This window comes from Xenopus tropicalis, chromosome 9 (assembly GCF_000004195.4).
Source record: "Xenopus tropicalis strain Nigerian chromosome 9, UCB_Xtro_10.0, whole genome shotgun sequence".
Taxonomy (NCBI): Eukaryota; Metazoa; Chordata; class Amphibia; order Anura; family Pipidae; genus Xenopus; species Xenopus tropicalis.
In genome coordinates, this window is record NC_030685.2 from 69824317 (window position 1) to 69837581 (window position 13265).

General features: G+C 39.6%; 1 pseudogene; it reads right to left on the minus strand.

Moving 5' to 3' along the window:
* Positions 1 to 8426: 8426 nt before the first annotated feature.
* LOC116407877 lies at positions 8427 to 8528 on the minus strand (annotated as a pseudogene).
* Positions 8529 to 13265: the final 4737 nt, after the last annotated feature.

The window sequence follows — 13265 nt, forward strand, 5'->3', positions numbered from 1 at the left end:
ATGTTAAAAGGTGAAGGGAAGAATCATTTAACAATGTGTTAGCTTCTCTTGCTTTAGAATATACAGAGAGCTTTTTGCACATACAGGTATAGAACCCATTATCCAGAATGCTCGGGACCAAGGGTATTCTGGATAAGGGGTCTTTCCATAATTTAAATCTTCATACCTTAAGTCTACTAAAAAAATCAATAAAGCAGTAATTAAACCCAATAGGATTATTTTGCATCCAATAAGGTGTAATTATATCTTAGTTGGGATCAAGTACAGGTACTGTTTTATTATTACAGAGAAAAGGGAATCATTTAACCATTAAATAAACCCAATAGGGCTGTTCTGCCCCCAATAAGGGGTAATTATATCTTAGTTGGGATCAAGTACAGGTACTGTTTTATTATTACAGAGAAAAGGGAATCATTTAACCATTAAATAAACCCAATAGGATTGTTCTGCCCCCAATAAGGGGTAATTATATCTTAGTTGGGATCAAGTACAGGTACTGTTTTATTATTACAGAGAAAAGGGAATCATTTAACCATTAAATAAACCCAATAGGACTGTTCTGCCCCCAAAAAGGGGTAATTATATCTTAGTTGGGATCAAGTACAGGTACTGTTTTATTATTACAGAGAAAAGGGAATCATTTAACCATGAAATAAACCCAATAGGGCTGTTCTGCCCCCAATAAGGGGTAATTATATCTTAGTTGGGATTAAGGACAAGGTACTGTTTTATTATTACAGAGAAAAGGGAATCATTTAACCATTAAGTAAACCCAATAGGATTGTTCTGCCCCCAATAAGGATTACCGTATATACTCGAGTATAAGCCGACCCGAATATAAGCCGAGGTACCCAATTTTGCCTAAGAAAACTGGAAAAACGTATTGATGCGAGTATAAGCCTAGGGTGGGAATAAAAAACTGTAGTTTTGCCTTGTAGTAAGATAAGCAATACAAACATGCACTGGAAGCTTGGGTCAGAGCATCACTGTTTAGTAAACACTGCCCAGAGGTAAATAAATCACTCTGTCTCTTTCATATAAGTACTCGCAAGGTGTTCTGTAACCGGGGTGGCAACCTGTCTTCCTTCCCCTTGTCTTTGCTCTGTATGATGATTGCATAAAGAGGTCTGAGCAATCCAGAAGGTGACAGATACTTAAGTAATTGCACTGCTTTGCTGAGTATACACAAAATTACAAGAACATTGCTTATGGGATTCAAGTGTAGCGTAGTATACTGATAATATATACATACAGCAGAATTTCCTGTCAATGAACTCAAATATATTATGGTACACAGATCATAAATAAAACTACATTCTCCCAGCACAGCACCGAGACAGACTCTACAGCTAATAACCTGGGCCTAAAGGATCCACGCTACTGTCAGGCTGATAGTGGTCGATTATTAAGGGCAGCACAGGTTTACCTTTCCAACCGGATGCTGCGCATGAGCACTTTCATTCTTCTCCGTTGCGCGCGGGCCGGCTGAGTCGGTTATTAGGGGCAGCTCTGGGTTACCTTTCTGACCGGATGCGGCGGTTGCCTTTCTGACCGGATGCGGCAGATGCGCATGCTCATCCTTTGCCGTCGCGCACCCCCGAAGGAGGAGCATGCGCATCCGCAGCATCCGGTCACATGCTTACAGAGAAAAAGGAAATCAATTTTAAAAATCTGAATTATTTGCTTATAATGGAGTCTATGGGAGACAGGCTTTCTGTAATTTGGAGCTTTCAGGATATCGGGTTTCCGGATAACGGATCCCATATCTGTATGTAAGAGGTATAAGGTTATTATGCACCCCCCTAATAAGTTCAGCACTTACTTAGATTTTGATTCCTATAAGACTGCATTTTCCAGAGACACTTCCTGCTCTGCTACTGCAGCAGGAACCAAAGTGCACAGCTAAGGTAGGAACTTTTACCTGATGCACCAGTTTCGAAGTGAATGTTCCTGTTGTGTTACAGCTCCCTGCAATAAAAGCAATGACTTCTCTTACCCTACCCTCACACTCTGAATTCATTTTCATATGTGCAACATGTACCAACAATCCAGCAATTCCTTTAGCTTGTATATTAGTTCAAGAGCAATGGTACTACTTTTAGAATGACAATAACATTATGCCTGGGATACAAATTATATATATTCTATTACAGAGCTCATTCACACCTAAGGTGCTTTTGTACCTCTATAAGTGTCCTTAGGGGGCTGTTAGCTGGTGTGACAGTAGGAGTGCTGCATATTGGGTAGTGTTGCTTTGTGTAAAGAGGGCATTCTTAGAGCAGGGGTTCAGTGGGTTGGTTCTGTGGAAGGGGAGGACTCACCCTGAAGACCAGTTAGGGTAGGATTTGGGAAGAATGTCTATTTGTTCTGGTATGGGACCTGTTATCCAGAATGCTCTGGAACTGGAGATTTCTGCATAAGGGATCTTTCTGTAATGTGTATCTCCATACCTTAAGCCTGCTAAGAAATCTTTAAAACATTGAATAAAACTAATAGGATTGTTTGCCTTTAATAAGGATGAGTTATAGTTGGGATCAAGTACAGGTACTGTTTTATTATTACAGAGAAAAGGGAATCATTTAACCATTAAATAAACCCAATAGGGCTGGATATTGCTGCTAGGAGTAAAAAGAATCCTAAATTATTTTTTAATTATGTGAATAGTAAAAAAATGAAGCAAGAAGGGGTGGGTACTTTATTATCCCGGGGGGGGTAAGTTGGTTGATGAGAACGGGGAAAAAGCTGAAATTTTGAACTCTTATTTTTCATCTGTCTATACATCTGAGGAGCCAGATAATGAAGGCTTCCCTTGTAATATGCCCAGTTCTAGTAATTTAGCTACTGGCGTGTGGGTCACTCGGGAGGAAATTCAAAAGAGACTTGAACATGTAAAGGTAAACAAAGGTCCAGGGCTGGATGGGATTCATCCCAGGGTATTAAATGAGCTGAGCGCTGTGATTGCCAAACCTCTTCACTTAATTTTTCAGGATTCATTGAGGTCTGGCATGGTGCCAAGAGACTGGCGGATTGCTAATGTGGTGCCGTTATTTAAAAAGGGATCCCGTTCTCAGCCTGAAAACTATAGGCCTGTTAGTCTGACATCAGTAGTAGGAAAACTTTTGGAAGGGGTAATAAGGGATAGGGTACTTGAATACATTGCAGTTCACAATACTATTAGTTTGTGCCAGCATGGTTTTATGCGTAACAGATCTTGCCAGACTAATTTAGTTGCCTTTTATGAGGAGGTGAGCAGGAACCTTGATGCTGGAATGGCAGTTGATGTCATCTACTTGGACTTTGCTAAAGCGTTTGATACAGTACCTCACAGAAGGTTAATGATCAAATTAAGGAATATTGGCCTAGAACATAATATTTGTAATTGGATAGAGAACTGGCTGAAGGATAGAGTACAAAGAGTGGTGGTAAATGGAACATTTTCTAATTGGACCAGTGTGGTTAGTGGAGTACTGCAGGGGTCAGTCCTTGGGCCTTTGCTTTTTAACTTGTTTATTAATGACCTGGAGGTGGGCATAGACAGTACTGTTTCTATTTTTGCTGATGACACTAAATTGTGCAAAACTATAAGTTCCATGCAGGATGCTGCTGCTTTGCAGAGCGATTTGACAAAATTAGATAACTGGGCAGCAAACTGGAAAATGAGGTTCAATGTTGATAAGTGCAAAGTTATGCATTTTGGTAGAAATAATATAAACGCAAACTATCTACTGAATGGTAGTGTGTTGGGGGTATCCTTAATGGAGAAGGATCTAGGGGTTTTTGTTGATAACAAGTTGTCTAATGCCAGGCAGTGTCATTCTGTGGCTACTAAAGCAAATAAAGTGCTGTCTTGTATAAAAAAGGGCATTGACTCAAGGGATGAGAACATAATTTTGCCCCTTTATAGGTCCCTGGTAAGGCCTCACCTTGAGTATGCAGTGCAGTTTTGGGCTCCAGTCCTTAAGAAGGATATTAATGAGCTGGAGAGAGTGCAGAGACTGCAACTAAACTGGTTAAGGGGATGGAAGATTTAAACTATGAGGTGAGACTGTCGAGGTTGAGGTTGTTTTCTCTGGAAAAGAGGCGCTTGCGAGGGGACATGATTACTCTGTACAAGTACATTAGAGGGGATTATAGGCAGATGGGGGATGTTCTTTTTTCCCATAAAAACAATCAACGCACCAGAGGTCACCCCTTTAGATTAGAGCAACGGAGCTTCCATTTGAAGCAGCGTAGGTGGTTTTTCACGGTGAGGGCAGTGAGGTTGGGGAATGCCCTTCCTAGTGATGTGGTAATGGCAGATTCTGTTAATGCCTATAAGAGGGGCCTGGATGAGTTCTTGATCAATCAGAATATCCAAGGCTATTGTGATACTAATATCTACAGTTAGTACTAGTGGTTGTATTTATAGTTTATGTATGTGAGTGTATAGATTGGTAGGTGTGGGTTAGGTGTGCTGGTTTTACTTGGATGGGTTGAACTTGATGGACACTGGTCTTTTTTCAACCCTATGTATATGTAACTATGTTCTGCCCCCAATAAGGGGTAATTATATCTTAGTTGGGATCAAGTACAGGTACTGTTTTATTATTACAGAGAAAAGGGAATCATTTAAACATGAAATAAACCCAATAGGGCTGTTCTGCCCCAATAAGGGTAATTATATCTTAGTTGGGATCAAGTACAGGTACTGTTTTATTATTACAGAGAAAAGGGAATCATTTAAACATGAAATAAACCCAATAGGGCTGTTCTGCCCCAATAAGGGGTAATTATATCTTAGTTGGGATCAAGTACAGGTACTGTTTTATTATTACAGAGAAAAGGGAATTATTTAACCATTAAATAAACCCAATAGGGCTGTTCTGCCCCAATAAGGGGTAATTATATCTTAGTTGGGATCAAGTACAGGTACTGTTTTATTATTACAGGGAAAAGGGAATCATTTAACCATTAAATAAACCCAATAGGGCTGTTCTGCCCCAATATGGGGTAATTATATCTTAGTTGGGATCAAGTACAGGTACTGTTTTATTATTACAGGGAAAAGGGAATCATTTAACCATTAAATAAACCCAATAGGGCTGTTCTGCCCCCAATAAGGGGTAATTATATCTTAGTTGGGGTAAAGTACAAGGTACTGTTTTATTATTACAGAGAAAAGGGAATCATTTAACCATTAAATAAACCCACTAGGGCTGTTCTGCCCCCAATAAGGGGTAATTATATCTTAGTTGGGGTCAAGTACAAGGTACTGTTTTATTATTACAGAGAAAAGGGAATCATTTAACCATTAAATAAACCCAATAGGGCTGTTCTGCCCCCAATAAGGGGTAATTATATCTTAGTTGGGATCAAGTACAAGGTACTGTTTTATTATTACAGAGAAAAGGGAATCATTTAACCATTAAATAATCCCAATAGGGCTGTTCTGTCCCCAATAAGGGGTAATTATATCTTAGTTGGGATCAAGTACAGGAACTGTTTTATTATTACAGAGAAAAGGAAACAAATTTTTAAAAAATTTAAGTCTTTGTTCAGCCAAGGTCAATTTGGATGTGGGTTTAGGATAAGAACTTAGATTATCCTTGGAAGTATGACTGATACACTAGTGTTTTCCCTAAATAGGTAACTACCCTTCAAGGGGGGCATGGACTGAAAAGGTCCAACAGCCACTGCGTAAGGGTCACATTTTTTTAAAATTCAAATTTGTGAGCTTTTTTTCACAAAAACTGAACTCAAAAATTTTGAACAACTGAAAAGTGAAATAACATTATTCCCTTCATTTTCAACTAGTCTGCCAAATTTCAAATTCATTTTGGAAAGTCAAATTGATAAATAGCCTGAAATTTGAAAATACAACTCCCATTGACGTCTACATGACCTTTCCAGCTGTCAAGATGGGTATTTTTTTATTCAGGCTTTCAAGTTTCTTGCACTTGAATCTCAAAAAATCTTGAAAATGTAAGTTTCCGAAGCACAAATTCAAAATTCTGAATTTTTACTGCAAAAAACTCAATGAGTGACTACTGAGTGACTATTTTATCTAGGTGCCAGGGCCCTAAGGACATTTTTGGTTTCTTTTTACTGCATGGCCCCCATGCCACTGCCCAATCTATGGTCAGAAGCACACACATCATCAAACCCAGTGGGCCCCGGCGGCCCAGACCTGAACCCCCCAGGGTGCTCCCACAATCCTTTGGTCTCCCTTCCCTGATGCGCCACAAGTTTCATTTAGGCGTGCTCGGGGGAGGGGGTCAGAGGGTGTAGGGGGCCCCTGCAGGGTTGGGGTGTGAAGGCGGTGGGGGCCATTGGGGGATGCAGGGGCCCCTGAGGCAACACATTTTTATCATACAGGAGTCTAGCTTTCCTGTTTGGTGATGAGCTAATTTTTTGGGCAGGCATGGATTCACTGTAAAATTCAGCCACAAAAATTCTCTGTAAAAAAAAATTTGGCAAATGGGGAAAAAGTCACAGTCGCATCAAAAAAGACTCAGTCATGGCAAATAAGTTGCAGACGCACCAAATAAGTCGCTGTCGCATCAAAAAAGTCGAGTGCATAAAAAAGTCGTGCTCTAGCCACATTTCACACATTTTTCACCAATTAGTACATTTTTAATCAGTCTTTATTAGTGAAATGGTTTAGCATTAAAAATTAGTGATGAGCAAGTTTTTAGGCATGCATGGATTTACAGCGAATTTCCACATTTCGCCATAGGCAAATTATTTCACAAAACTTCTGCGAAAATTTACTGCAAAAAAAATTGTTGTGCGTCAAAAAAAGTCGTGGTTGCATCAAAAAAAGTTGCGGTCATGTCAAAATGGGCTTGTGCGTGTCAAAATAGCCATGGTCACTTCAAAATAGGTGCAGTCATGTAAAAAAAAAGTTGTGCAACAAAAAAGTTGCGCGACAAATGCTTTTCCCTAATTTTTCGCCGTTTCGCGAATTTTCCCTGCGGGACAGATTCGCTTATCACTATTAAAAATAAAAAAGTGCTTGATAAATATTTTTTTTTGGGTGAAAGATATTTAGTTTATATGGAACAGATGCCTAGTACAGTATAAAATAAAAAGTTTTGTTAAGTTTGTTTATTTTTCGTTCGTAATATTGCCATAAAAGAACGTATGAGTTTGCTCAGCACCATCATCAAGTAGCAGCGCAGATTTCTCCTAAAATTAAATTAAAAATGAGTAAACGAAATACTAAAAAAAAAATCTGGTTCAACAGATAAACAGAGGCCCAAAAACCTTAGGGAATCTCTAGTTACTAGTCGTACGGCAACATACAGGCTTCACTCATTAAATTCTCGGGGCTGTTTGACAAACCACCATCTGCTTATTTAAATCAGAGCGGGATGCAGAGTAGAACATATTAACGAACAGAACGCGTGGTTTTAAGATTCTGCGATTTTCATTAAACATTATAAATTGTATAAACTTTTTGCCTTACTGCTTGAATTACTTAGAATATGTAACACAAATAGAAAAAATAGAATAGATACAAAACTTTTTTTTGACTATTGCTAATCAGACTGAGGCCAAACGCAAATTATGTGGAATCATTGTTATTTTTTTTATTACTCGGATGTGGTAAAGTCCATTATTTCCAAGTATTCAAAAGAATTTGTAAAGTTTCATAAAATTCACCAAATATTAGTGGAATGCAGTGTTGGACTGGCCCACAGGGTTTTTTTTTTGTTTCCTGAAGCCCGCCGTGCTTTATCACCCAGGTGCAAAAACGTGCTCACATGGAAGTGCCACACAGTGCAGAAGGGTGCAGTGACTTAGCCTCAACAGAGGCTAAGTCCGCAAAAACTCCGGGTCCACCGGCCAAAAGGCGCAGCATGGTTCCAGAATTCTTCTGGAACCCCTTTATCCCCGACCTCCACGGCCAAAAGACCAGCAGGAGGCAAGGGTCTTCGGGTCTCCTTCGCCGCAAGGCTAGGGAGACCCCTTTATCCATTCCCCTTCCAGCCGAGGCGAAGAAGGGGTCTGGGTACAAGTGGACCTCCGAAGAGGTCCCGCCACAGGGTGCGCCCACTCCAGGGGCCGGGAAATCAGGCAATTAAAAACCCGGAGGTTTATTGCACCGAAATCCTAAGTGCTTAAAAAAGTGCTAAAGGAATGAATGTTTGAAAAAGTGCGACATACAAACATTAAAATACATAAATATACATAAAAAAGTGGCTTAAAAAGCCCCAGCCTTTCGGCCGGATTATATAAAATTCTCTTGCCCCTACCAAAAGGTCTGGGGCTATAAGAGCATGTGCAAAATAGAATAAAGTGCCGTGTGCACTAAAGTGCCAGGTGCATCACCAAGTGATTTTCTGGCACCCCAGGGGTGCAAATCCTGGGGCGCAGTGCGGGCTCAATTTTCTGTTTGCAGGCCCTTTGGCCAGAGGATCAAGTGCCTCTCCGCCCAGCAGTAGGGAGGGTCCCGGTTTTGACATCCCTTAGCTAGGCTGCCAACCCTCCCCCCACGCCAGGAACAGATACTACACTTGATCTTAGCCAAAAGGCCGAGAAGCGAGCCATCATATTATTGGCCCCATACAGTCTGGGACTGGCCCACAGGGATACCAGGAAAACTCCCAGTGGGCCCAGGTGTCAGTGGGCCCTCCTGCCTCTTACCATTTGGCCTACTTCATGGTAATTCCCTATTTCTCTATGGGAGACTAAATATTAAGAAGAATAGATTATAGTATGCAAAGAAAAAAGACTAGGAAAATATAGAGGTTGAGTAAGGAGTGGATGAAAAATAGTTTGGAGAAAGAGCCCATAGTCTAGGGTTTTCTGGTGGGCCCCTGGCATCCCAGTCGACACTGGTGGATATTGGTGGAAATACAGGCTAAAGGACAATTGAAGTCCATAAATTAAAATCTGGGTTCCCACTAGCTCAGATTAATCATAATAATTAAAATCCCTATTGGTTTAAAGGAGCATTTTAAAGGGGATATATACCTTCCATAGCAGTGCTCTTCTGCCCAAATGTAGCATTCTTCAGATTATCAAGGGTAAAAGTATGATGGAAGCTGTAACCTAGAAGCCGGAGAGATAAGGGCTCATTTATTTGAGTATAAAGGCAAACTCAGTCTGTCCCACCTTTCTTTTGAATCTTATGCAGAGGAGTCCTGGGGCTAACTTCTGAAGACACAGGAAGCTCCTGAGTTTCCAGAGAGACCTACTGTATGTTATAGACACTGCAGCAAGTGACAAAGTCTAAACCATGTGTGATCTGCATAGAAGTGCATGTTCCACTGCCAGCAGTTGAGCCTAGTGCATCGCCCCCTTGCAACTGCTAATTAGCAGGAATAGGGAAAAACTCTGTATTGTGGGTAAAAAAATTGCACTTTCACTTTACACATTGCTTGTAAATAGAGATGAGTAATTTTTTTGCCTGGTACAAATTTGAGGTGATGTTCATATTTTCATAAGTGGCAAAAAATGTGGGGATTTTTGTACAAAAAAGGGCAAGGAAATGCCCAAGCAACGCCAATGCATTAAGAACAGTGGTGGGCAAACTATGGCCCGCGGGCCATGTCCGGCCCATTGGTCTTTTTAATCCAGCCCGCCAACTCTGCAAGTCTCATCATGTGGGACTTGGCGTCTGTGGACTGACGAGCGGAAATGGCGCTGGCCCGGCCCGTCTGTAAGTCGATGTGGCCCCTGAGCCAAAGAGTTTGCCCACCCCTGATTTAGTGCAAGAAAAAACAATTTTGTTGCCGAAAAAACCCAATGTTTTCACGATTTATTATGCAACAAAACCATGACAAATCCAAAAGCAAAAATACGCCATCTAAAACCTGTTGAGATCATGCAGATGTCAATGACCGATGTCCCTTTTACACTTGGAAGATCTTTCTTTGCTTTGTAGTTTTAAAGGTTTTCTGTGTTTTTTTACGCTGTCATTTGTGCGTCAATGCGAAAAAGTTGCGTTTTTTGTGCAACAAATATGAAAAAATTACTTTTTTTTTAATATTTTTTCCCCATCTTTTTTTTTTGTTCATGTTTTTTCAGGTCTTTTGATAAATGACATTTGTGAAATGAGTTTAGTTGTAGTTTTTAAAAAAACACAATCCACAAACATCATAATGTTGATAAATGGGCTTCCCAGTGTTGAATTTCAGCAAAATGTTGCCATTGTACAATAAAGTCCTGAGGGATGCAAATATATTCTTCATCTGTAATCCATATAATGCAATATAAAAGGGATTTGCTTGAGTCCTGCTTTTCATGACTAGTGATGAGTTAGTGATTGTTTCGTGAAACTTTGCTGCAGAAAAATTTGCTGCTCACAAATTTTTTAGTTGCACGTCAAATTGGGTGCGGTCGCGACAAAAAGGGCGCAGTCCTGGCAAAAAGGGCGTGGTCCTGGCAAAAGAGCACTGTCGCATAAAAAAAAGCACGAGCGTCAAAAAATAGACACGGGCGACAAAAAAAAAATTGCGCAACAAATACGTTTCGCAAACAGATCGGGACAGATTCGCTCATCACTATTCATGACCATTGGTGTAGGCCACAACATTATTTCTCACTGGCACGCAACAGTTTCCATTAGGCAGCACCTATGCCAACCAAGCCCAACATTTTTAAGCTATTTTATTTGGAAACCATGCAATAAGGCAGCCATATTCTACAAGCCCTATTAACAAAGCTTAGGTTTCATTTTTAAGCATCACTAATGTACAGTATATATATATATATATATATATATATATATAGAAGCAAATGGTTATGATTCCCATTATTATTATTATCTTTGTGTAAATGTTAAAATGCTAATGGCTCAGTTCTGTGCTCCAGCATTTCCAGACATCGCATCTGTCATCAAGGTACTTTCAGGCTTGTTGTGTACAAAAGAAAAGTGTTATTATTACTGACAGATTTCAATGGAAAGATCCACAAAAAAAAAAAAACACATCATAATATATTGTGGTATCTGAAGCCTAAACTCGACAATAACGCAACAGTTTATAATTACATTGCTTTGACATCTCAAATGTGTTTATTGTAATATGCCCCCTGGGCAAAGATATAGCATAGGAATGACTGTTGTTACCTTTATGGATAAAACATGTAATAAGCAAATAAAAAAACAACATGGCAACTGCTTTGTCCCTGTAAGTTAATAAATATGGATTACTTCCCACTGCCGCCAAACAAATCACTGTGAAGTTTATGCATTTCTGCTGTTTTAATGTATGCAATACATCTTCTTTCTAACATAATCTATCATGGCTCCAATTCCTGTTCATATTGAAGGGTAAATGAAATAGATAAACAATAATATATCAAATCAATTTGTAACTGAAAGTGTTTTCTACTTATTTAGGGAATTAAAATTCTACTTTACACTCTACTTTACTTTTAAGGTGGACATTGCCTTTAATAATGTCTAGAGGAGGTTGTCCAATGGATGGAAAAAAGATCTTTACTGGTTGTTGTTGGAATAGATTCTGTGTATAACATGGCAAAAGGAGCAAGATTAGAAACAACTTCCCTATAAACACTGTCAAACTAGATATTATAGAGATGAAGAACCATTTCTGGTTTGTTATTTCTTAAGAACATATCTTTATAATTAAAGATAAACATGCTTTGCTTTGTAAAACCTGAGAACAAGGAATGGACCCACAGGCAAATACTGAATGAGTAACAAAGCTCTGTTATATAATAGATTCCTGTTTCAAGTCAGCTTGAAGGCTCATAGACAGGCTTAAGATTGAGGCAGGTTGTAAAAAGGAGTAGCCAGTGTCCGGGTAGACGTCAAGGCAGATATAATAGTTTCAAGTTTGTGTAGGGGAGCTGTGAGTAGCAAAAGAGGGCTACATTTGTAACAGTCCAAGTCAAGCAGTAACAAAGAACAGGGCTTCAGCAAGGACTGGAATCAAGCTTTGAGGCATTCAAGCTTTGATATATTCAGTAAAAGAAGATCTGTCATGAGTAGTTTTGACAGTAGTCAAGTCTTGACATCCCTGAACTTGTGCTTATAAAGGTGCCAGTCATACACTATAGAGGAATGAAGCACAGGTTGGGTAAATATAACAAAAGTTATAGGAGACAGGAGCTAGGCTGCATTGCAAGACCAGGATCTGTCTGGAGAGTCACAGAAGAGTAGACTAGGCAGGTCAGATACCTGGATATGAAATTGTAAAACAGGAAAAGGAGGGGAGTTGTGTATCACCAATGGAAAAACTGTGGCATCTCTGGCATGGCTAAAAAACAACTTAAATAGATAGAAGGTATGAATGGAACAAAGAGGAGGCACGCTGGAAAGGATTGGAGGCAAATGCAAGATTAGGGAAAATCATCCCCACGGATAGAACATTGATGTAACAGGTATAGTGCATAGGCCTGGTCAGGACTTTTTTTAAGGACCATTAGCGCTAAAATGATCTTCCTGCATCTACAATTAAGTTTGCAAAGCTCAAGTTACGAAGCTCAATTTAAACAATTGCTAACATGTTGGAGAATTCAGTTGCAGTGCAGAAACATTTAGGTGAAGCAACACAGTTATGGGACTTACAAGTCCCCTTTAAAGGGGCACTAAACCCAACTGTAAAGCTGTCCCACTGCGCCCCCTAGTTTTCTATAGAAGTTGATGGAAAACATAATCGATCAGCTGGCAATCGCATTGGATGATTTTTTTGCATTTCAATGCTGCCGCGGGCACTGAAGAGCTTCAAAGAATACAACCCTGATGTTGCTGGACTACAGCTCCCAGCATGTCTAAATGTTCATTATATGATACATTTTTGTGTGATTTGTAGTTCAGCAAGTAAAGTTTGGTTGAGCAGCGCTGTGCAGCAGGGTTTAGTCATCCTTTAAACTGTAAAATATATACTGGTGAGTTTGTATTGTGCTAACCAGAATTAGAGAGAGAGAGGAGTGTTGGGGGCTGCTGAAATGATTTTCCCTTTGGACATAAGTGTATTTGTTCAGCCAATTTTCTATTTGAAATAAAGAATATAGCAGCCAGCTGGTATAGCATTTGTATAGCATTTAACATATGTAAGCTTTTGTGAGCTTTATGAGCTATAAAATGTGTCTCCAAATGACATTGTGATATTTATTCCCGGTAAAGAACACGCGGTGCAGAAAATACATTTTCTATCACACCGGAGCCAAGTTGGACAGAACCTAAAATAGCAGAGTACATTTATTTCTGCTTTACAAATCTACGTAGACAAGGACATTACTGTGATTTGATTTCACAGTTGTATAAACAAACAGATGAAAGCAATAACATTTTGGGTACTACAAACTAC